The sequence below is a fragment of the Anomaloglossus baeobatrachus genome, chromosome 6, assembly GCF_048569485.1.
Source record: "Anomaloglossus baeobatrachus isolate aAnoBae1 chromosome 6, aAnoBae1.hap1, whole genome shotgun sequence".
Classification (NCBI taxonomy): domain Eukaryota; kingdom Metazoa; phylum Chordata; class Amphibia; order Anura; family Aromobatidae; genus Anomaloglossus; species Anomaloglossus baeobatrachus.
Window position 1 is genome coordinate 133961868 of NC_134358.1, and position 22419 is coordinate 133984286.

A 22419-nucleotide genomic window follows, 5' to 3' on the forward strand; every position below is an offset into this window, starting at 1 on the left:
AAGGGGGCCTATCTCCTTTGTAGAAAGCCTAGCCCCCATAGGGGTCCAACGTCTTTCTGGATGTTTTGCTATACTACCCTAGCTAGTGGGTTGATTTAATCAGCTCCCTCTTTTTCTCTTCTGTGTTCTTTCCTCTTCCTGCCTACTTGCTTCCTCTTGTCCCCTCCTTCTCCTGTTCTGGTTTTCCCCCTTCCGTTTCTATTGTTTTTCCCTTCTACTCCCTTATCCTTTTTTAAGCCACCCTTCTTCCCTCTTAACCTTACTTTCCTCCCCTCTCTGCTTTTTTTTCCTCCTTGTTCCTCTCTCCTTCCCCTACTCCAGACTACGTTCTTCATTTCTTGGGGCAATGGTGCAGATTAATATTGGATCCTATAATACCAGGGGTCTCAATTTACCTCAAAAGAGATCACAGATAATTTTTGAGATGCACAAAAAATTAATCCATATCGTCATGTTACAAGAGACTTCAAAGCAGGTCATCTCCCAGTGTTGAAAGATAGGAACTACACCTCCTAGTTTCACAGCCTCAACCCAGACTCTAATGCGGGCATCACACGGTATGATATATCTGGCGATCTGTCGTCGGGGTCACGTCGTTAGTGACGCACATCCGGCATCGTCAGAGATATCGTACCATGTGACACCTCTGAACGACTGTGATCGAGCAAATATACTCACCTTATCATTGCTCGTTGACACGTCGTTCATTTTCATAATCTCGTTCCTCCTTCTGCGCGCCATTTGTTCGTCGCTCCCGTGGCAGCACACATTGCTCCGTGTGACACCCCGGGAGCGACGAACACAGCTTACCTGCGTCCCACCGGCGATGCGGAAGGAAGGAGGTGGGCGGGATGTTTACATCCCGCTCATCCCCGCCCCTCCGCTTCTATTGGCCAGCTGCCGTGTGACGTCGCTGTGACACCGAACGTCCCTATCCCCTTCAGGAAGAGGATGTTCGCCGCCCACAGCGATGTTGCCCAGGAGGTAAGTGCGTGTGACAGGGGGTTAATGACTTTGTGCACCACGGGCAACTAATTGCCCGTGACGCAAACGACGGGGCGGGTGCGATCGCTTATGCGATCAGACGATTTATCGTCCCATGTGACACCCGCATAAGTCTGGGGGGATTCTATAGCTCTGCACAAATCCCTTACCCACAGAAAAATGGACTCTCTGGCAGACCACGGGGGTAGATTCCTTTTTCTGAAATTGTGTATCAGCTGCACTATATATACAATAGCTAATTAGTACCTTCCTAATTGGGACCCTTCCCGGGCCTGCGCCTCTTTTCTCTCCCGTTTGGCTGATTTTTCAGAGGGCATGTTAGTGTCTGGTGGAGACTTCAATCTCACTTTGGATAAAAAAAGTTAAGCCACCTCAGCAATTTTAAAGTTAATTATTCTAAATCAGAGGCATTAAATATATCGCTTCCCAACTCTGAGGTGGCTCACATTAAGGAAAATTTCCCCTAAAAGTGGCAGAACTTCACTATTACCTATTTAGGGGTTTCAGTCCCCTCAGACCTCTCCACGTTATACTACCTTAACTACCTTCCTTTCCTTACTAGGACTACAAAGAATCTTAAGACGCACAATAACAAAAGATCGTCTTGGTTTAGATGTATAAACGTCAGCAAAATAGGCGTTCTCCCCTGCTTCTTGAATATGTTTCAGATGGTCCCTATAGTCCCTCCCTCAGCCTTTTTCTCCAGGTTGCAGTCAGGTATCACGCGTTTCGTGTGGGGGGTTGACGCTCGAGAATAGGTCTTAATATTCTTTATAGACTTAAAAGTCAGGGGGGAGCAAGTTTGCCCAACTTTAAACTTTATCATAAAGCAGCTCTTTTGCAGCATTTGTTAGACTAGCAGCATCATAGGACGTCAAAGCAATGGGTAAGCCTGGAACAGTCAGATTATGAGACCCCTTTACGTTATCTCCCCTGGATTAGCCCAGGCTCTAGGGAAGAACTTCATCCTGATGCTCATCTTTTGAAGGTAGCATTAAAAATGTGGGATTTAGAAATTAAAAATGGGCGTCTCTCCAAGGGGTGTGGTCCCTCTCACCCATCTTCTCCAATTCAGATTTTGATCCGGGGGTTAAAGCAAATAGTTTCACGTGTTGGAGGAGGAGTGAGGATACATGCTTTTACCATATACTCAAGGGCTCTTCGCTGCCCCCAGATGTTTCGCTCTTGGTTCTTGATTCAGGGGGGGTCCCCATCCTGGTTGGAGTACTTCCAGATCAGGTCCTTTCTTTCTGGTGCTGGTCGTGAAGAACTTTATTCCGCTTCCCCTTCTCTGTTTGAGAAGCTCTTCCTTCTTGAGGAGGCCCCGAGACACACCCTACCCCTTATCTATAATCTTTTGATCCAACGGTGGGGAGGAGATGAGCCCAATTTCTTGGAAAAGTGGAGTAGAGACTTGGGTACGACTTTTAGGGTGGAAGGTTGGAGAACTGCTTTTCTCTTTACCCATAAATTATCCACAGCATGTGCTGCTCAGGAAAAAAAAATGATAAAATCCCTACCCGCTGGTATCGTTGTCCCGATACTCTGCACACGATCTTCCCTTCTGTGTCTGACATGCGATAGTGTTGTAACCGGGAGAGGGGAGGTATGTTGCATATATGGTGGATCTGCGCCCTCATTAAACCATTTAGGGATGGGGTCTTTTCGGCATATAATGATAACGCTGGTCGGTTCTCCACAGATTGCTCTCCTATCTATTCTCCTGGGGTCTGTCAAATCACGAAAGATGGGTTTGCAGAGATTTTATCAGGCTGCTGCCCGAGTAGTGATCCCCAGACACTGGAGGTCACCCCGGGCTCCAGTCATGGAAGAGTGGCTCAAGGAGATGTCCTATCTTTATAAAATGGAGAGTCTTACTGCTGAGATAAGAGATTCAACTGAAAAAGTCCTTCAGATTTGAAGTCCTTGGGTCATGTTCTTGGACTCCCCATCTTTCTGATCCCTTGTTGTGAGGATTTGAGATCTTTTTCAGATTTATTACATTTCCTAGTATCTACTGGCATTTGCCCCTTCCCATATTCTGCCGCTCCCCCCGCTCTCATACCATAACTACCTATTTACTTCCTCTCTCCCCTCCACTCATTTTTTTTTCTCTTCCTTCTTTTCTCAATTCCTCTCTTACCACTATCCCCTCCCTTACTCACTCTTTAACTCTTTTTGTCTCCATTTTCTCAATTGTTTTATCTACATACTTCCTTAACTTCTTTTCCTCTTAGCTTGTTCTGTAACCTTCTTGATGGTACTAGATAGTCCTCTTTCTTATGTTTGATGACTGTTAGCCTAATTTTTCATGATCTGGATCAATCCGATCATACATAATTGTCGAGTTATTGCATTGTTTTTGTGTTGGTATGACTCTGCAGAGCCGTTTTGTTATTCTTTTAGCACTATATTGGTCATATTTTATATGTGGGCCTGAATTTGGTTTGTAACTTTGTTCTATTTGTGATAAATTTCCAATAAAAAGAGATTAAACATAAAAATGCCTTAAAACATTAAAACATTTTCTCTCTCTCACTCTCATTATTCCGACATTTGGCAAATATAAATAAGTTTGGTTCCTTATTGACCTAAAACGGGAAAGGTGTATTCTGATTTTATGACAGATAGTGAGAAAAGGATACATATGTGTCTTTTTAGATAGTGTATGTAAACTTCTGGTTTCAACTGTAATTTGCCAGAAAAGTCTTAAACTCTGAAACTTTATCCTAACCATACTCATCGTGAAGAGTAGTGACAGATCCAATATGGATGATAATGAAGCACTCCCAATAGTATATAATGTCATTCATTTGTCAAATACCTATCCTGTCAGAGTCCTTAGATCTGTTCCTCTGTCAGTCAACACGCTGGTCTTTTGGGCTGCAATGGCAGAAAGGCTGAATGGCATAGGTGCCACCGCGTAGCCACTCAGAAATCTCAACAGTTTAGTTAATGCAAAGATCCAACTGAGCGCCAATCAAGGGACCCAGTCAGCAGCCTGATCAGTTACGTTGGTTCCTTATTCATTCTCCATTTATTTCTTGTGATCTGTACTAGATTTTTATCACCCGGCTATTATTTGATTACTCTTTTGGATTAAATCTTCGTCTCTTGCTGCTTTTTACTTTAGACCGTTTGACTTTTCATTTCTGTGATCAAGGCCTTCTTAACAGCATTATGGTCCGCTGGGCCAATCAGTGTGCTTTGGCCCCTACGAGAAGCATTTAATATATGCAAATATAGAAGGTAAAAAATTACTAAGTGCCGACAGAAAAATATATTAGTAATAATATATACAAGCAACTGTCTGATTCTTTAACTGTTTGTTGTGTTGATATATTTTGATATCAAATGGAATCATTTGTGTTTGTTGTCTGTCGTGTTTTTAAAGCATATTCAATAAAAGTTGCCTTTATTTATTTTTGCTAAGAGAAAAATATATTTTTCTGCCAGCCCTGCGAGAAACACTCACAAAAATAAAAAGTAAATGGTTGATAATATTAAACATACATTTATTTTATTGGCACTTCAAATAAACTAATGTTAAATAGAAGAGATAGCTTATATCCAGAGATAAGAAATGAATTCGATGAAAAGTTCTATAAAATGTTCCTTTTATTGGAATATTTAAATTCTTCAAATACAGACTGTATAATACACGGTTCAATAAAAGGGAATCTTCTTAAACCAACACATTTTGGCTTAAGCTGCCTTAAGCCCGCTTTACACTTTGCAATGTATCTTACAATCCGTCGTTGGGGTCAGGTTGTAACTGACGCACATCCGGCATCATTCGTGACGTATTTGCGTGTGACACCTACGTGCGATCAAGATTGAACGCAAAAACGGTGATCGCAAACACATCGTATCTTTGTCTAGAATTGAACGTTTTGTTGATCGAATCTACTCAATTGCAGCGTGTGACATCCCTCATACGATGGTTTCCTCCCATAATCAGGACGTCATACTGTGAAGTGCTTGTGTCGTATCTTGTGGCGCTGATACGTACATTGTATAATTGGTTGAAATTGTGTGCACATGCGTTTAGATATGATCTCTCTATAAATAGTTTTACTCAATCTCATTTAGTTGCACCCTGTATGTATGTGTGATTTAATATTGATTGTCCTCATGCGCAACAGAGTTCTACTTTGGAATTGTGTCAAGGGCATACATCCTGCTTGTCCTGCTTTCTGGTTATTGAAGGTATTGGGGGTTTTTTTTAAAATTTTTTTTTAATTTTTTCCTTTAATAATCAGTTGGAATTTTTTTTTAACAAATATGAAATGTAAACATCATGAATGCTCATACTTCAAGTTTCAAAATGTTACACACATTAGATATTTCACTGAAAAACCAGGAACAAACTTGCAAGGAAAAAGTGTTTATAAAGGCACATGCGATGTCACGAATGGGGTTACCAACAAAAAACCTTAATTGAGAGGCTTTTATAGACACAAAGTTAGCGGAATTCTGTCTGGTGTGGATAATTAATCAATTAAATTACGTAAATGCGTTAACGACATGTATGCTTGGAGAGAATAAGGGAGTATACTTGCGATCACATTTGCATATATTTGAGAAGAAAAAAAAAATACGTCACTGAACACACGATCACACGAAACAAACACAAAATTGTACAACTTAACACATAATACGAACGCACGTCTGACACCAAATAAACGACCTAGGTGCAATCTCAAAAGATTGCATATGCAACCGGGGTGTGTCACATCGCAAATGCGATTCTACAACTAATTGCAACGTGGAATGCAGGCTTTACTCATGAATAAAATTTTAAATGCTCCAATAAAATGAACGCTTTATAGAACTTTTTATCTAGTTCTTCTCCTAACTCTGAACATAACCTATTAATTCTATTTGAAACTTGTTTGTTATATCTCCTTCAGTACAGGGAGCCCAAATCCTTCTGGATTGACTACACACCAGATTGGTAAACTGACAATTTTTTTTAATTCAAATATTAAAGGTATGCTGTACAGCTCGTGAGACAGAGGACGGTTGAATCTGGAATTTATCTGGCCTCTGGTTCCTAAGATAAAAATCTCATCTTTTTCAGGCTAACTTTTGCTAATTTTGGGTGAAGGAGGCAGCGCACTATTAGGTCACCAGTGTGAAAAATACTCAGTTAAGTGAAGCCGTTCTTTTAGAGTATAGTTGTCCGAAAGTTTAGTTACGCTTTAACATACACAGAATAGCAGGGACCCTTATGCTCATGGCTCCCACGAAAAAGTGCCCATCAGACCCATGCACTAAGATGGCCCTGTCTATGATCACTCTGCCTGCCACTCCTGGATTTTCACACAACTTTTCCACACCATGGTCTTTGATTCTGATTGTTTTTCCCAATAGTTTATTCTCTGACTCTGATCCCAGCTTTTCTGTTTTCTCCTTTTAGCTCATTCTAAGGGGCACTTTGCACACTACGACATCGCAGGTGCGATGTCGGTGGGGTCAAATCGAAAGTGACGCACATCCGGCATCGCTGTCGACATCGGAGTATGTGAATCCTTTTTACTACGATTAATGAGCACAAAAGCGTCGAAATCGTATGAATGGTGTAGAGTCGGGCATTTCCATAATTTCGGAAGGACCGATGTTACGATATTGTTCCTCGTTCCTGCGGCAGCACATATCGCTGTGTGTGAAGCCGCAGGTGCGAGGAACATCGCCTTACCTGCGTCCCGGCTGCAATGAGGAAGGAAGGAGGTGGGCGGGATGTTTACGTCCCCCTCATCTCCGCCCCCCTGCTTCTATTGGCCGCCTGCCGTGTGACATCGCTGTGACGCCGCACGACCCGCCCCCCTTAGGAAGGAGGCGGTTCGCCGGCCAGAGCGACGTCGCAGGGCAGGTAAGTGCATGTGAAGCTGCCGGAGTGATAATGTTCGCTACGGCAGCTATCACAAGATATCGCAGCTGCGACGGGGGCGGGGACTATCGCGCTCGGCATCGCTACCATCGGCTTGCGATGTCGTAGTGTGCAAAGTACCCCTAAGGTTATGTGCCCACGGGACTATGTATCCGCGGATATATCCGCAAGTATGTCCGCAGGTTTCCCGAAGCAGCTCCCCGGAATCCGCAGCTATCCATTGCTGCGGGATTCCAGTGAAATATCTACGGAAAACCTGCGGACATTCACTCGACTTACCTGCCGAAGTCCCGGCCTCTATCTCCATAGTGGAGAGGCGGGACATCCGCAGGTATTTCTGCAGGAATAATTGACATGCAGTTACGTGCGGCTGTAGGACATCCACAGCCGCACATACCGCAGCATGGACACAGCACTCTCCATGTCCCACAGGATAATATTGGGAGTGTCTGTACTTGCTAAAACCTGTGAATTTATCTAGAAAATCCAGATAAATCCTCAGGTTTTCCGCGGAAAAATCCACAGTTACATAGTCTCGTGGGCACATAGTCTAACACTTAGCACCTAGTGTAAGGCTATGTGCCCACGGGAGCTTGCTCCTGCGGATTTTGCCGCGGAAAACCTGCGGATTTATCTGGATTTTCCAGATAAATCCGCAGGTTTCAGTAAGTACAGACACTCCCCATTTTATCCTATGGGACATGGGGAGTGTCTGTGTCCATGCTGCAGAATGTGCAGCTGCGGAATATGCCGCGGATGTCCCGCAGCCGCACATAACTGCATGTCAATTATTCCTGCGGATTTATCTGCGGAAATCCCTTCTCTCCACTATGGAGATAGATGCTTACCTGCCTTGGTCCCACACTTACCTGCCTTGATAGCAGACACCCGAGTCACTTTCTTCCGGTGCAGAGGACAGCAGTGGAGCTAGAAGCAGGAAGGAGGAGGTGGGCGGGGCTGCAGAGCTCCGGTCATGTGACAGCCAGAGCTAGTTCAGGCCCGCCCACCTTCTCCTGCACAGTGCAGACACTGACACGGCCGCCGGAGAGTGTAGTGCTGCGTGATGGAGGTAAGTATGAACTCCCCAATCACTCAGCACTTGTTCTGCATTGAGGATACAGTGCCGAAGCCATGGTACTGTATCTGTGGCGCCCTGGACTAGCCAGGTCATCACAGATAACACACAAACACCCCCACCCCCATTAGACAGGGACACCAGCCAAACACAAAACCCTTGTTGCCTCCCTCCAGTGTCTGATGTCCTTACCAGGTGGGGCGGAGCCAAGCGGTTGCCCCCACCCACCGAGGAGTTCACAGGCCTGGAGGCGGGAAAAGTGTCAGGAGTGGAGTGTTGAGCAGTGAAGAGTGAGGAGTGAGCACTTGGGTGTCTGGGTTTGTGGCCCAGGCACTGACAGCAAGGTTGGCAGACGGTGGTGGCCGTCTGCAGGAGTGGTGAAGCAACGCGGAACCGTAGGACCGGGGTCGGGCGTTGGCCCGCCGGTACCGACCGGGGAGCGAAGTGAAGCCAGCACACACAGGCAGGGCCATCGGACCCCGACCAGGCTTGGAGCCGCCGACAATAGTCAAATCCGAATGTGACCGGAACCCCAGGGGTTTCCTAACAGCAAAAGTCCCGATTGAAGGCAACCGCCCCCACTGTGAGGGTATACAGCTATCGCCTAAGGCTAGAGACCCAAGGGCCAGCGCCTGCGGGCAAATGGGCTCCTCTGGCACCCATACACCAGGGAGCGGACTACCGTTGGGGATCCATAGTAGTCAAACGAGAACATCAAGGTGCAGGGAAAGACAACCGCCATCACCTGTCCGAGGAGAGACACAGCAGCCGGCTGCGGGACCCGGCCATCCAGCCGTTTGGTTTACCGAGGACTTTGTGCATCTCTTACTGAGTGAGTACACCCGTGCCATCCAGCACCGCGCCATGCTGTCCCTGAAGCCCTGCACCTCAGCAACCCTGCCTCCCCGTCACATCACCGGGCCCCGGGACCACCGACCCCTACCCACGGAGGGTGAAAACAACATCCCAGCTGCTCCCTACCATCGCTCCCGGGATTCCCATCACCACCAGCGGTGGTGCCCATCTTCACCACGACCCGTGGGTGGCGTCACTGACTAAATCCCCCAAACCGACCACCCTTTTCACTCATGGGCGAGGAGCACCGCTCGAGTCCCCGGATCCGGCCCACTGCTCGAGCCACCGAGCAGCAGCCGCAGCAGCGCCGGACCCGAGCGTTAGCGAGAGCGCAGCAGCGGCGGCGTCCTCTCCGCCCGCGACATATCCTCAATGCAGAATGCCCGCAACATATGCGCAGGACATTCCGCAATACATCCGCAGAACAGACAAAGTTGTGCTGCGGATTTCTGGGAACTCCTGCGGAATGTCCTGCAGATATAACCGCAGGACACTTTTCCCGTGGGCACATAGCCTTACACATGAAGCCAGAAATAGCACTACGGTGAGCAAAAGTGGACCCACTGGACCACAGGAAGACTGCGGGCCTACCCTTTCATGGGGAAAAGTCCAAAACTGTAGCAGCTGACCCCCAGGGCAGGGGTGGGCACAGGAGCAGACAGGACAGAGTTTCAAGTGTAGACAAGGACCACCAGGGTAGCAGAGGCAGACAGCACAGGCAGGACAGACAAGCAAAGTCACTAGCAACACAGATAGCATGGCCAGGACGAACAATCAGAGTCTCTAGCACCAACTGGGCAGGATGTACAGGCAAAGTCACTAGCAAGGCAGATGGCACAGCCAGGACAGACAGTCAATAGTACCAATAAGACAGCATGGACTGGTAGCAAGTACAGGCAGGACTGGACTGGAACCAGGTGCAAGAAGGGCAGGGTGGGCTGGTACCAGGTATAGGCAGGACAGGACTAAAACCAAGTGCCAACAGGGCAGGACGGGCTGTAACCAAGTACAGCAGGACAGCACTGGATCCAGGTACCAGCAGAGCAGAATGGACTTTGACCAGGTACAGGCAGGAACAGGACTGGAACCAGGTGCCAACAGGGCAGGATGGGCTTGGAGCAGGTACAGGCAGGAACAAAACTATAACCAGTTGCCAATAGGCCAGGATGGGCTTGGACCAGGTACAGGCAGGAACAGGAGAGACAGTTCAAGTAGGACAGGACTGGCATGTAACCTGACAACTAGTTAGACAGAGTACAACTGACTAAGAGAACTGAGGGTGTCAAATACGCACCTTCCCTAGTGGGAGCGTGCCTTTAATACCCAGTGGCTCTCAACGATAGGCTGAAAGCCACTTCCTAGGAGTGTCACGTTGGCCCTTTAAGAGAAGGGCAGCAGCATGCGCACAAACCCTAGGAGCACTCCTGGAGGACCTGTGACATGCGCACAGCCTCTGGGAGCAGGAAGGAGGAGGCAATCATGTGGAAGAGTCCAGGGATGCCGAGCAGCGTGAAGGGAACCAGCCATGGTGGTGAGTGACAGCGCGTCATTGCACGGATATAGCAAGGAGTGCAGGGACTGCACTTTGCCTAGTCTGCAGACTTAATATGTGGTAATACTTACAGTAAAGTCTAAATTCATGACTAGTAGTCAAAGTGTGAATAACAGATAGCCCCTTAGATTTTAGTAAACAGAATTGTAACACCCTTACCGGTGTCCCCGCACCGTCCCTCTCTCTCTCTCTGAGCAGTGATGCCTGCAGACTCACCCTCCTGACCAATCAGCGGTGGCTGCTCCATTCCCGGCCCCTGCTGTCATCTCCTGGGTCATGTGCACGCCGCACAGGTTTCCTCGTAGTGCGCGCGCATATGCACTTTTACTTAAAGGGCCAGTATGCCTTAACTCGGAAGTGCCCCTTAGCCTTTGGCTGATAGGCATCAGGTATGTAAAGCCCCCTCAACTTAAGGTACGTGCCTGGGCAATGTGATCTATCCTAGAGACATGTTGCTAGTTGTTCAGGTCCTTTACCTATGTGCTGCTGCTTTATTACTTACACCTGTCTGTTTTGTAATCCTAGCGGCCACTGCTGCATAGTACCATATAGGACAAGCCTGCTATCCTGACCACTGCTGCTGCATCATACCACATCAGCCAAGCCTGCTGTACCAGCCGCTGCTGCTTCATACCACATCAGCCAAGCCTGCAATCACAGCCATTGTTGCTGCATCATACCCCTTTGGTCCAAGCCTACTGTAGCGGTGACTGCTGCATCTTACTCTATCAGCCGAGCCTGACATATCATCTGTTCCAGCTGGACCTACCTCATTAAAGACTGTCCATGTCAATACTCCTGGGGTCAGCTGTAGCGACACCGAGTCTCCATGTGTGGTTCCTGGTTTCTACCTGCAGTGCAACACCCTCACCATCAGAGACTCTGGTGAAAACCTGGTGTGAACTATAGTCAAGCCCCTCAGGTATTCTGTGTGCTGCAGCCCAGTGGGTCCACTCTCCGCTCACACCTGCGAGCATTACAAGAATGACCTATGTCATGTCTGAATTTGGAAGTTTGTTTTGAGATGATGGTGAGATTATACCATAGTGAATAATTTTGAAGCTCAACACTCATGAGTTAGATCTGATAAATTATTCTAATGTCTGTGCCCCCACTAAAGTTGGCCATACAATAATGAAAATTATATGTTGGCAAGATGTTTTACTGACATCTATATCACCTGGCTTTCCCATATACATGTAACCTCATCCAAATTTGCATCTCTATTAAGATGAGAAAGGTAGACAAGTTGCTACCAAATACTTCTGGAGATTATTGGAGGAAGGTCAAGGGGCCTCATACTCAGCAGACAGAGGCTGATCTTAATGATTACAAAGGGGTTTGCCTACATTTATCTAATATATTCAGCCAATGTATGATTTCTAATATCATTTTTGGTCTATTGGTATAAGTACAGCAGACAACAATTTAAAATACTGACATCATGCTCATTTAAATAACATAAATATATTGTAACCAAGATAAAATCTCAAGTAATAAAACTATCCCAACTAAAAGATCTCCTTTTTAGAGTTACAGTTATGCTAGAAAGAACATTTTTTATACATGGTCCAAGACTATAGATAATACTTGAAGGAAAGGGATTGCGGCTACAGACCTACTAAGCTTTAATTTTGCATTATATCATGAATAATGTTCTCCCTCAACCACAACTAACCAAACTGAAACATAAACACACAAAATCACATCATCAATCTCGAAGATAATGCAATCCGTGACTTCTGTGATCCTTGGAATCAATAAAAATTACTGTTCTTCCCTTTGGGAGAACTAAGACGACATTCAATAATGCTTATATACATTAAAGAGGGGACAAGGTAAAGCATTAATGACACTAATAATCACCTTCACTACAAAACTACATGCCATCTTATATGTCAAAATGAAACACAATAATATTGATATTCTCAGAGTAATACGTCCAACATATCATCTGCCATGGTTGATAAATTGTTACATTTATGACGAATACCCTTAGCACATGGGAATATATAGATATAAAAACCTGGAATTCCATTTCTGTGGCAAGACATAAAATGTTTTTTTCTGCTACTGATGTAGTTTTTTCTCTTTTCAAATGAAATTTAATTATTTATTATAGCATAAATCCTATACCTGACGTATGTATCAGCGTAAAAACCGTAGAAATGCAGCATAGAAGCTATTCATCATCCCCTGTATAACCGCTTCAAATTCTAGTAAAAGGATTGAGGGTATATTGCATTGAGCTTTTATATCTTGCTGCATCTGAATCATGTTGAGCTAATGCAATGACTGAATACTCAGGGAAATTAATGAAAACAATACAAGTCATGTGTAGAAAAGCAAAGTACAATAGTTCTCTTTTGAGTTACTGCTTGAGTTGTTTACTTCAGCACTTTTAATAGCTTGTGACACTCAGCCCAGTAAGTTATTGAGCGTTTTCTATAATGTGATGTCATTGTGACGTCAGTGATGTCACTAGTTCTAGTCCAGTGGATCTGGACAATTTTATGTAGTTGGTTGTTTTAAGAAAATCTCGAATGGATTTCTTTCACTTAGATTCAATGTGATGTCATTTGCTCAACTCTGTCCACCAGTTTACTTTGATATGCCAATATGACTTGACTACATTTGCCCATACTAGTCGTTATAGTTATTACTTCAATGTCTAGCTTTTTTTTTTTTTTTTTGTTCCTGTAGCCCACTGTCACATGGTGTCTGTCTTAAAACTCACCAAATGTCAGGACTACTTCTGGTGCTGTTCACGCAGCAGAGTCAGACACTCCACATGATGCTGCTTTGGAGTTGCAGAGACAGGCTCGGGTGACGACCAGCTGTGCTCTTGTTAGCAATTGGGCTTGCAGGAGTTAATATCTGCTAGCCTGTGGATTACTGCTTGAGTCACATGTTGCCGGAGACTTCTATGCCCTTTTTAAAATGGTCTCCCATGCTGATGATACTTTATGTCATCCCGGTACTTGTGCTTTGATATCCAGTTGCTGTTGAACTTCGGCGTGCTGTTTGGTGTGTTGTGGAAATACTCTTGTTGTCTGATTATTTCCTCCCTTCCTTTAGTTCCTCCTGATCATGTATTGACTATCCCTCGCTGAGTGACTGCTGTGAGTTTGAGTTTTGGATTTTCCCCCATCTGTTTATTTGTGTGGGATTAATCACTTTTGGCCCACTGTCTCCTGGGTGGAGGGAGGGGGACCATTAGACCAGGGTTGTTCAGGAGCTTGGGTTAGAAAGGCGGCCCACGCATCATCACCTTCAGACGTACCTTTGGGCCTGAGGGCCGCTTTAGGCTCAACTGTTCCTACATAACTATTAAATATCTAGAAAATATCCAGTTAGCAGGTGTTAGGGCCAGGTGGATGGGCAGACCCGGGAGGTGGATCCACTGGGCCGAACTCCCCGATGAGGGAAAGGGGTCCGGTAGCCGGAGCACTATAGGTAGCAGGACAGTCCGCGCACAAGAGCACAATGGAGAAGTCCCTGGGACCACGGGGTCACTGATGGTAGTCCGGGTGACGGAGCTCAGGTTCGGAAGCCGGGATGATGTCAGGCGGGGTCCAGAACCGTTGGAGCGAGATGACGGGTCACCGCAGGGAACAGAGATGGTACGAACTGTCAGGATGGCAGATACACGGAAAATAGCTGTGGACAAACAAGCGCATAGGGTCTTACCCCAATATGTGAGGGGTGGGGGTGGGGGAGTAAACCTACTCACCAAAAGTGGTTGTGAGAAGCCACAACTACTATATTCGCATATATCACACAATCCAAGGCTGCAGCCACCAATACGGTAGATAACAGAGAGCACAAGAGAGAGGTGTTCAATGCCGCGCCAATGGATCACTCCAGATGATGTTCAGATCAGTGTCACTTTATTGTTATTCAGGTCAACGCGTTTCTGGGGCTTCTGCCCCCTTCATCAGGACCACCAGAAAAAGACACAACATCCAATCACCAGATAGGCAGCGTTCGGGGTTCGGGATTCGGCAGGACCGGATGGCAATGCAGGATCGGCTCTAGAAGAGAGAGAGGTAAGTATCTCACAGGAACACAAGGAGACCTGACTCCTAGCTTGGGAAACACGAAGAACAGGCCCCGCCCCCTTGGACATTAAACCCCTTTATACCCTGTACCTGTGTGCTTCATTTCCTGTCAGTGGACACTGGCCCTTTAAGAAAGGGTCAGTGACCGCGCGCGCGCCCTAATGCGCATGCGCGCGGCCCGGGTGCCAGAAGCCAGGGCAGGAAGCTGAGAGGAGGAAGCAGCAGAGCCGGGCTGGGGCTGGGAAGCCGACGGGCGCCGGGAGCGGGGACCAGGAGGCCTGGGAAGCGCGGGCAATGGAGGCTGGAGAGCGGGGAGCGTGGCAGGTGAGCCGGGGAGCGGAGCAGAGGACCCGGGGAGCGTGACAGCAGGGTTCTTCATTACAACTACAATAAATCCTAATGGGCCACTAGTGTTCTAAGAAAAATAAATTTGCTCACCATCCAGGGTTGCATTTCGTACTGTGTCTCTATTGAAAAACTCACATTCTCTTTTGGCAGGGAATATCTTATGACTGCCGCAGCCAATTACCGCCTGCTGATCGACTGAAGCCTTTAACATTTTGGATGAATTTTAGGACCTAAGTTACACCACTGCCAATGAGCACACTTTAGGATGAATTACATTGGCGATGTGAGACAAAACTTTACGTGCAGCTTCAGTGCTTTTCTTCACAATGTTATTTTGACTTAATATGGACAACTAACCAAAATCTGTGGAAAGCCTTCCCTGAAGAGTAATAGCTGCTGCACATGGGTATTCAACTCCCCATATACTCTTAGGGCGGCTTTGCACGTTGCGATATTGCACGTGCGATGTCGGTGGGGTCAAATTGAAAGTGACGCACATCCGGCGTCGCAGTCGATATCGCAATGTGTGAAACCTTTTTTGATACGATGAACGAGCGCAAAAGCGTCGTTATCGTATGATCGCTGCAGCCTCCGACATTTCCATAATGCCGGTGCAGCGACAGGTACGATGTTGTTCCTCGCTCCTGCGGCAGCGCACATCGCTGTGTGTGAAGCCGCAGGAGCGAGGATCATCTCCTTACCTGCCGCCGGCTGCAATGAGAAGGAAGGAGGTGGGCGGGATGTTTACATCCTGCTCATCTCCGCCCCTCCGCTTCAATTGGCCGCCTGCCGTGTGACGTCGCTGTGACGCCGCACGACCCGCCCCCCTAAGGAAGGAGGTGGGTCGCCGGCCAGAGGGACGTCGCACGGCAGGTATGTGCATGTGAAGCTGCCGTAGCGATAATAATCGCTACGGCAGCTTTCACTAGATATCGCACGTGCGACGGGGGCGGGACTATCGCTGCAGCATCGGTAACAGATTGTTACCGATGTCGCAACGTGCAAAGCCCGCCTTATAGTAAAAGAATGAAATTACGGAAGATTTTCCAGAAAAATGCTCGCGTTGCCCATTGACTTCCATTATACTTGGTACATGAGTCAAGCCCATCGAGCGTCCAACTGCTCATTATGAGTACAGAGCACCCGAGCATGGTAGTGCTCGCTCATCACTAAAGCCCACTTTACACGTTGCAATTAGTTGTACAATCGCATTTGCGATGTGACACGCCCAGGTTGCATACGGGATCTATGAGATTTCACGTTGGTCGTTCATTTGCTGTCACACGAGCGTTAGTAGTCTATGTTAAATTGGTCAATTTTGTGTGCGATCCTTTAGATCATGTGTTCTGTGACGTATGCATTGAGCACCTTTTTTTTTTTTTTATTTATTGACTTGCCAAGCGTGTGTAATGTGTAGGGATGCGTTTTTACTATGTCATCTGCCATTCAGCTCTGCTACATGGCCGCTAACAGCAGACACAGACAGCCATGTAGCAGAGCTGAATGGCAGATGACAGCAGACACAGACAGAGCCGCACTGTCAGAATGAACTCGGGTGAACTTCACCCGACTTCATGGTCATGCTGCGGCTCTGTCTGTGTCGCGCCCTGATTAGCGGTCACCAGTGAAGACTCACCGGTGACCGCTAATCTCCTGAGTAACTGAAGTTAGCAGCCCTCTCTCATACTCACCGATCCCCGATCCCCGGCGCTGCACGGCGTTCACACTGCTCCGGCGGCTTTTACTGTTTTGAAAAAGCCGGCCGCCCATTAAACAATTTCGTATTCCCTGCTTTCCCCGCCCACCAGCGCCTATGATTGGTTACAGTGAGACACGCCCCCACTCTGAGTGACAGGTGTCACACTGCACCCAATCACAGCAGCCGGTGGGCGTGTCTATACTGTGTAGTGAAATAAATAGTTAAATAATTAAAAAAAACGGCGTGCGGTTCCCCCATTTTTAAAACCAGGCAGATAAAGCCATACGGCTGAAGGCTGGTATTCTTAGGATGGGGAGCTCCACGTTCTGGGGAGCCCCCCACCCTAACAATATCAGCCAACAGCCGCCCAGAATTGCCGCATACATTAGATGCGACAGTTCTGGGACTGTACCCGGCTCTTCCCGATTTGCCCTGGTGCGTTGGCAAATCGGGGTAATAAGGAGTTATTGGCAGCCCATAGCTGCCAATAAGTCCTAGATTAATCATGTCAGGCGTCTATGAGACACCCTCCATGATTAATCTGTAAGTTACAGTAAATAAACACACACACAAGAAAAAATCCTTTATTAGAAATAAAAACACACACACATTCCCTGGTTCACCACTTTAATCAGCCCCAAAAAGCCCTCCTTGTCCGGCGTAATCCAGGATGATCCAGCGTCGCATCCAGCGCTGCTGCATGGAGGTGACCGGAGCCGCAGCAGACACAGCCGCTCCGGTCACCTCCACGCAGCAAATGAACACAGCCGCGCGATCAGCTGCTGTCACTGAGGTTACCCGCGGCCACCGGATAAGGAGGGCTTTTTGGGGCTGATTAAAGTGGTGAACCAGGGAATGTGTGTGTGTTTTTATTTCTAATAAAGGATTTTTTCTTGTGTGTGTGTTTATTTACTGTAACTTACAGATTAATCATGGAGGGTGTCTCATAGACGCCTGACATGATTAATCTAGGACTTATTGGCAGCTATGGGCTGCCAATAACTCCTTATTACCCCGATTTGCCAACGCACCAGGGCAAATCGGGAAGAGCCGGGTACAGTCCCAGAACTGTCGCATCTAATGTATGCGGCAATTCTGGGCGGCTGTTGGCTGATATTGTTAGGGTGGGGGGGCTCCCCATAACGTGGAGCTCCCCATCCTGAGAATACCAGCCTTCAGCCGTATGGCTTTATCTGGCTAGTTTTAAAAATGGGGGAACCGCACGCCGTTTTTTTTAATTATTTAATTATTTATTTCACTACACAGTATAGACACGCCCATCGGCTGCTGTGATTGGGTGCAGTGTGACACCTGTCACTCAGAGTGGGGGCGTGTCTCACTGTAACCAATCATAGGCGCTGGTGGGCGGGGAAAGCAGGGAATACGAAATTGTTTAATGGGCGGCCGGCTTTTTCAAAACAGTAAAAGCCGCCGGAGCAGTGTGAATGCCGTGCAGCGCCGGGGATCGGGGATCGGTGAGTATATGAGAGAGGGGGATAGACTGACATGGACAGAGAGTGAGGGACAGAGATAGTGACGGACTGACAGAGATTAGTGCATGACAGACATTGTGAGGCGCTTCAGAACGCAGCTTTTCAGCTCCGCTCTGAAGCAGACCTTTTTTAAGCTGCGGTGCAGAGCGCACACCTGCGCACATAGCATCAGACACCAAAATCATATGAGGGATGTCACACGTTACAATTGACTAGGTTCGTGCAACAAAACGCTCAATTCTAGAGAATGATACGATGTGTTTGCGATCAACGGTTTTGCGTTCAATCCTGATCGCATGTAGCTGTCACACGCAGATACCTCACAAACGATGCCGGATGTGCGTCACTTACAACTTGACCCCAACGACGGATTGTGAGATATATTGAAGCGTGTGTAGCGGGCTTAATAATAACGTATATGTGGAGGTGCCCGGTTTTGTTCCCAATCCGACCTGAAATCAATAAGCACTTCTAAGGATAGAAAATCATTATTACATGCCCGGACTATGCCTTTAACTCCATTATCCATACTCTTTTCCTACAATGACCACCATGTGCCAGCTTTGCATTTGATAGGGTATCAGTTTTCTATTTACTATCTCATTATCATTTTAATAACTTATTTATTATCTACTAAGTGATATTGTCAGCTGTTTAGCAATCATTCCCGATGGTAAGAAGGAAAGAGTAAACTGCAATTCCCTTATGTGAAACTTTTGGTAATTGCTGTTTGTTACAATAATGAATCCCAATGAAGAAATGTGAAACTACTTTGCTATAATAAACTTCTCTCATCACAATGACTTGCTTAAGGATGATCATTGGCAGCATCCAATGAGCTGGGAGTGAAAACATATAAATTATTCAGAATTTCTTCTAGTCTAAAGAGAACTTAGCTGTGTAAAACAATACAAGCCATGTTTTATGCAATGCGCTCCTCTACATTTTCACTTGCAATTCATGAATAAAGTATTATCTAACCTTAGCGAATGTGATGTGTGATATAATTCAGTTCACTTTCATGCAAACATGAGTACAGTTTGCAGAGTCCACACATTCAGATTAGCCAACTGGATATAATCATCCATTAGAATCTTTACTAGCATTTCCAGGGCCGGCTCCAGGTTTTTGTGGGCCCTGGGCGAAAGAGTCTCAGTGGGCCCCATCCACACATAGACATGCACAGATACATACACATACAGGCATACGTACGCATACTTATTTAAAGAGAGATTCACAAAAACACATAAATAGACATAAATCTAGACACAGTCATATACACTGACATACATAGATACACATCATACATACACACACACATTATTTTTATATATTTATCCTGTATATATATATTTCTAATATAGGGAAGCCGGCAACAGCCTCACTCACCTCCCGGCTTGTCTAACAGACATGGCCGCACATAGAGCACACTAACAATGCTGTATATACATCACAAGAGAGGCTGGGGACAAACACATTACTGGGGGAATATATATTAATGAGGAAAGGGGAACACAGCAATGGGGGGGCATACAGCTCTAGAGGAGGGCAGTGACTGAGGTGGGGGGGACAAACAGCTGTGAGGTGGGGGGTGACATGCAGCTCTGGGGGTATACAGCTCTGGGGTGGGGGGGGACATACAGCTCTGAGGGGGTATACAGCACCTGGGTGGAGGGAACATACAGCTCTGAGGGGGTATACAGCACCTGGGTGGAGGGGACATACAACTCTGGGGGTATAGTAGTTTGCAGCCCCCATATTGTGTTATGAAGCCCCCATTGTCCTCCATATAGTATTATGTAGCCCCCATATGCACTATGCAGCCCCCATATAACATTAAGCAGCCCCCATATAGCACAATGCAGACCTAGATAGCATTAGGCACCTTCATGTAGTATACAGCCCACATATAGCACAATGCAGACACATATAGCATTTGGCACCTTCATGTAGTATATAGCCCACTTATAGCACAATGCAGACCCAGATAGCAATAGGCACCCTCATGTAGTACACAGCCCCTAAATACCACAGTGCAGAGCCAGATAGCATTAGGCACCCTCATGTAGTATATAGCCCCTATATACCACAGTGCAGAGCCAGATAGCATTAAGCACCCTCATGTAGTGCAGAGCCCCTATATAGTACATTGCAGAGTCAGATAGCATTAGGCACCCTCATGTACTATACAGCCCCTATATACGACAGTGCAGAGCCAGATAGCATTAGGCACCCTCATATAGTACACAGCACCTATATAGCACAGTGCAGAGCCAGATAGCATTAGGTATCTTCATGTAGTACACAGACCTATATAGTACAGTGCAGACCCAGCCAGCACAGTGCAGAGCCAGATAGCATTAGGCACCCTCATGTAGCATACAGCTTGTATATAGCACAGCCTGTATACAGCACAGTGCAGAGCCAGATAGCAATAGGCACCCTCATGTAGCATACAGCTTGTATATAGGCTATATATAAGCTGTATGCTACATGAGGGTGCCTATTGCTATCTGGCTCTGCACTGTGCTATATACAGTCTGTGCTATATAACATAGCACAGCCTGTATACAGCACAGTGCAGAGCCAGATAGCAGTAGGCACCCTCATGTAGAATACAGTGATTAATACTCAGTGGCGTAACTAGAGTTTGATGGGCCCTGGTGCAAAATTTGGACCGGGGCCCCCCTCCACGTACACCGACACTTAGGGTATGGAATAATGACACTGACACTTGGGGTACAGGATAATGACACTGACACTTGGCTCTTACCTCAGCACCCAGGTTTCCCATGATCTGAAATCCCTCTATCAGTACCCTGCTTTCCCATGTTCTGATATCCATCTTGTCCTCAGTACCCAGCTTCCCCATGCTCTGCTATACATGTTTCCCTCAGCACCCAGCTTTCCCATATCAGAGCATGGGAAAGCTGAGTGCTGAGAGATGTACAGCAGAGCATGGGAAAGCTGGGTGCTGAGGGAAAGAGCCTTTTTCCCTCAGGACAAAACATTTCCATCCCATACTTGTATCTTTGTCCCCCCTTGTATATAGATCTCCAAATACTATAATGGCCCCCACATAGCCTTCCGTATAATATAAAGGGTCCCACATAACCCTTGATATATTAGAATGCACCCCCATAGTTCTCCATGTATTACAATGCATTTCCCCAAAGTATATTATACTGCACCACATAGTCTTCCATATATTTATACTGCACCACATAGGCCTCCAGTTTTATAACGCACCCCCATAGTCCATGAATAAGGTAGCCTCCATATTCCTCCATATATTATAATGTAGCCCCCATAGTCCTATATGTATTATAATGTAGCGCCATAAATCATATTGTATTATGCAGCCCCATACTCCTCCATGTATAATGCACCCCTAGTCCATGTATAAGGTGTCCTTCATGTTTATTATGTAGTCCCATAGACCTCCATGTGTCATGCAGCCAGCAAAATAAAAAAACAAGTACCTCTCTTCTCCTTCCGACCCCTGCGACCACGGTAGTTACTCCCCTGCCCCCATATCTCACACACCCTGCTCCCCATACAGCCTGCACCCCCCAGATCACACACTACACCCCCATATGTCACATACCCTGCTCCCCATACAGCCTGCACCCCCCAGATCACACACACTACACCCCCATATCTCACACACCCTGCTCCCCATACAGCCTGCACCCCCATATCATACACACTACACCCAGGGCCGTATTTGCCACTAGGCACCCGTGGTCCCGTGCCTAGGGCGGCACGTTGCGGGGGGCGGCACTTTCTGGCAGCAAAAAAAAAAAAAATTTATATAAATTTTTTTTTTTTTTTTTTTTTTTAACAATCCCCGCCCCCCGTCCCTCCCTCCGTTACACTCGGCTGTGTTCGGGGGGGGGGGTTGAGAGGGAGGAGAGGCGCCAGGCATAGTGAGCTGATTAACCCCGGAAGTTCCATCGTCTTAACTTCCGGGGTCAGAGGCGCGCGGGCGCGACAATCAGCTCACTGCCCCATGCTGCAGCGTCCAATGCTGCAGACGACACACGCCGCGGAGGAGGACGCGTCTGAAGCTGGAGCCAGCCAGAAGAGGATAATCAGCAGAGCAGAGCAGGGCAGCAGGCACCGGAGCAGGTAAGGCAGAGGCAGAGCCTAGAATGTATGGGCTCCTTACAGGTTAGTTGATGATCGTGGCGATGCCTCTTTTTGTCCACTATAATCATGCAAGGGGAGGCTAGGGGAAGAGAGGCTGAGGCTGGGGGAGGCTGGGAAGAGAGAGAGGCTGGGAAGAGAAAGAGGCGGAGGCTGGGAAGAGAGAGAGGCTTAGGCTGGGGGGAGGCTGTGAAGAGAGTCTGAGGCTGGGGGGAGAGAGGCTGAGGCTGGGGGAGAGGGAGGCTGGGGGGAAAGACACTGAGGCTGGGGGGAGAGAGAGGCTGAGGCT

At 47.0% G+C, this 22419-nt stretch overlaps 1 long non-coding RNA gene across 1 annotated transcript in view; it reads left to right on the plus strand.

Moving 5' to 3' along the window:
- LOC142244134 (uncharacterized) overlaps positions 1-22419 on the plus strand; it is a 302411-nt gene that overhangs the window by 236522 nt on the left and 43470 nt on the right. The gene's annotated exons all lie outside the window — the stretch shown is intronic.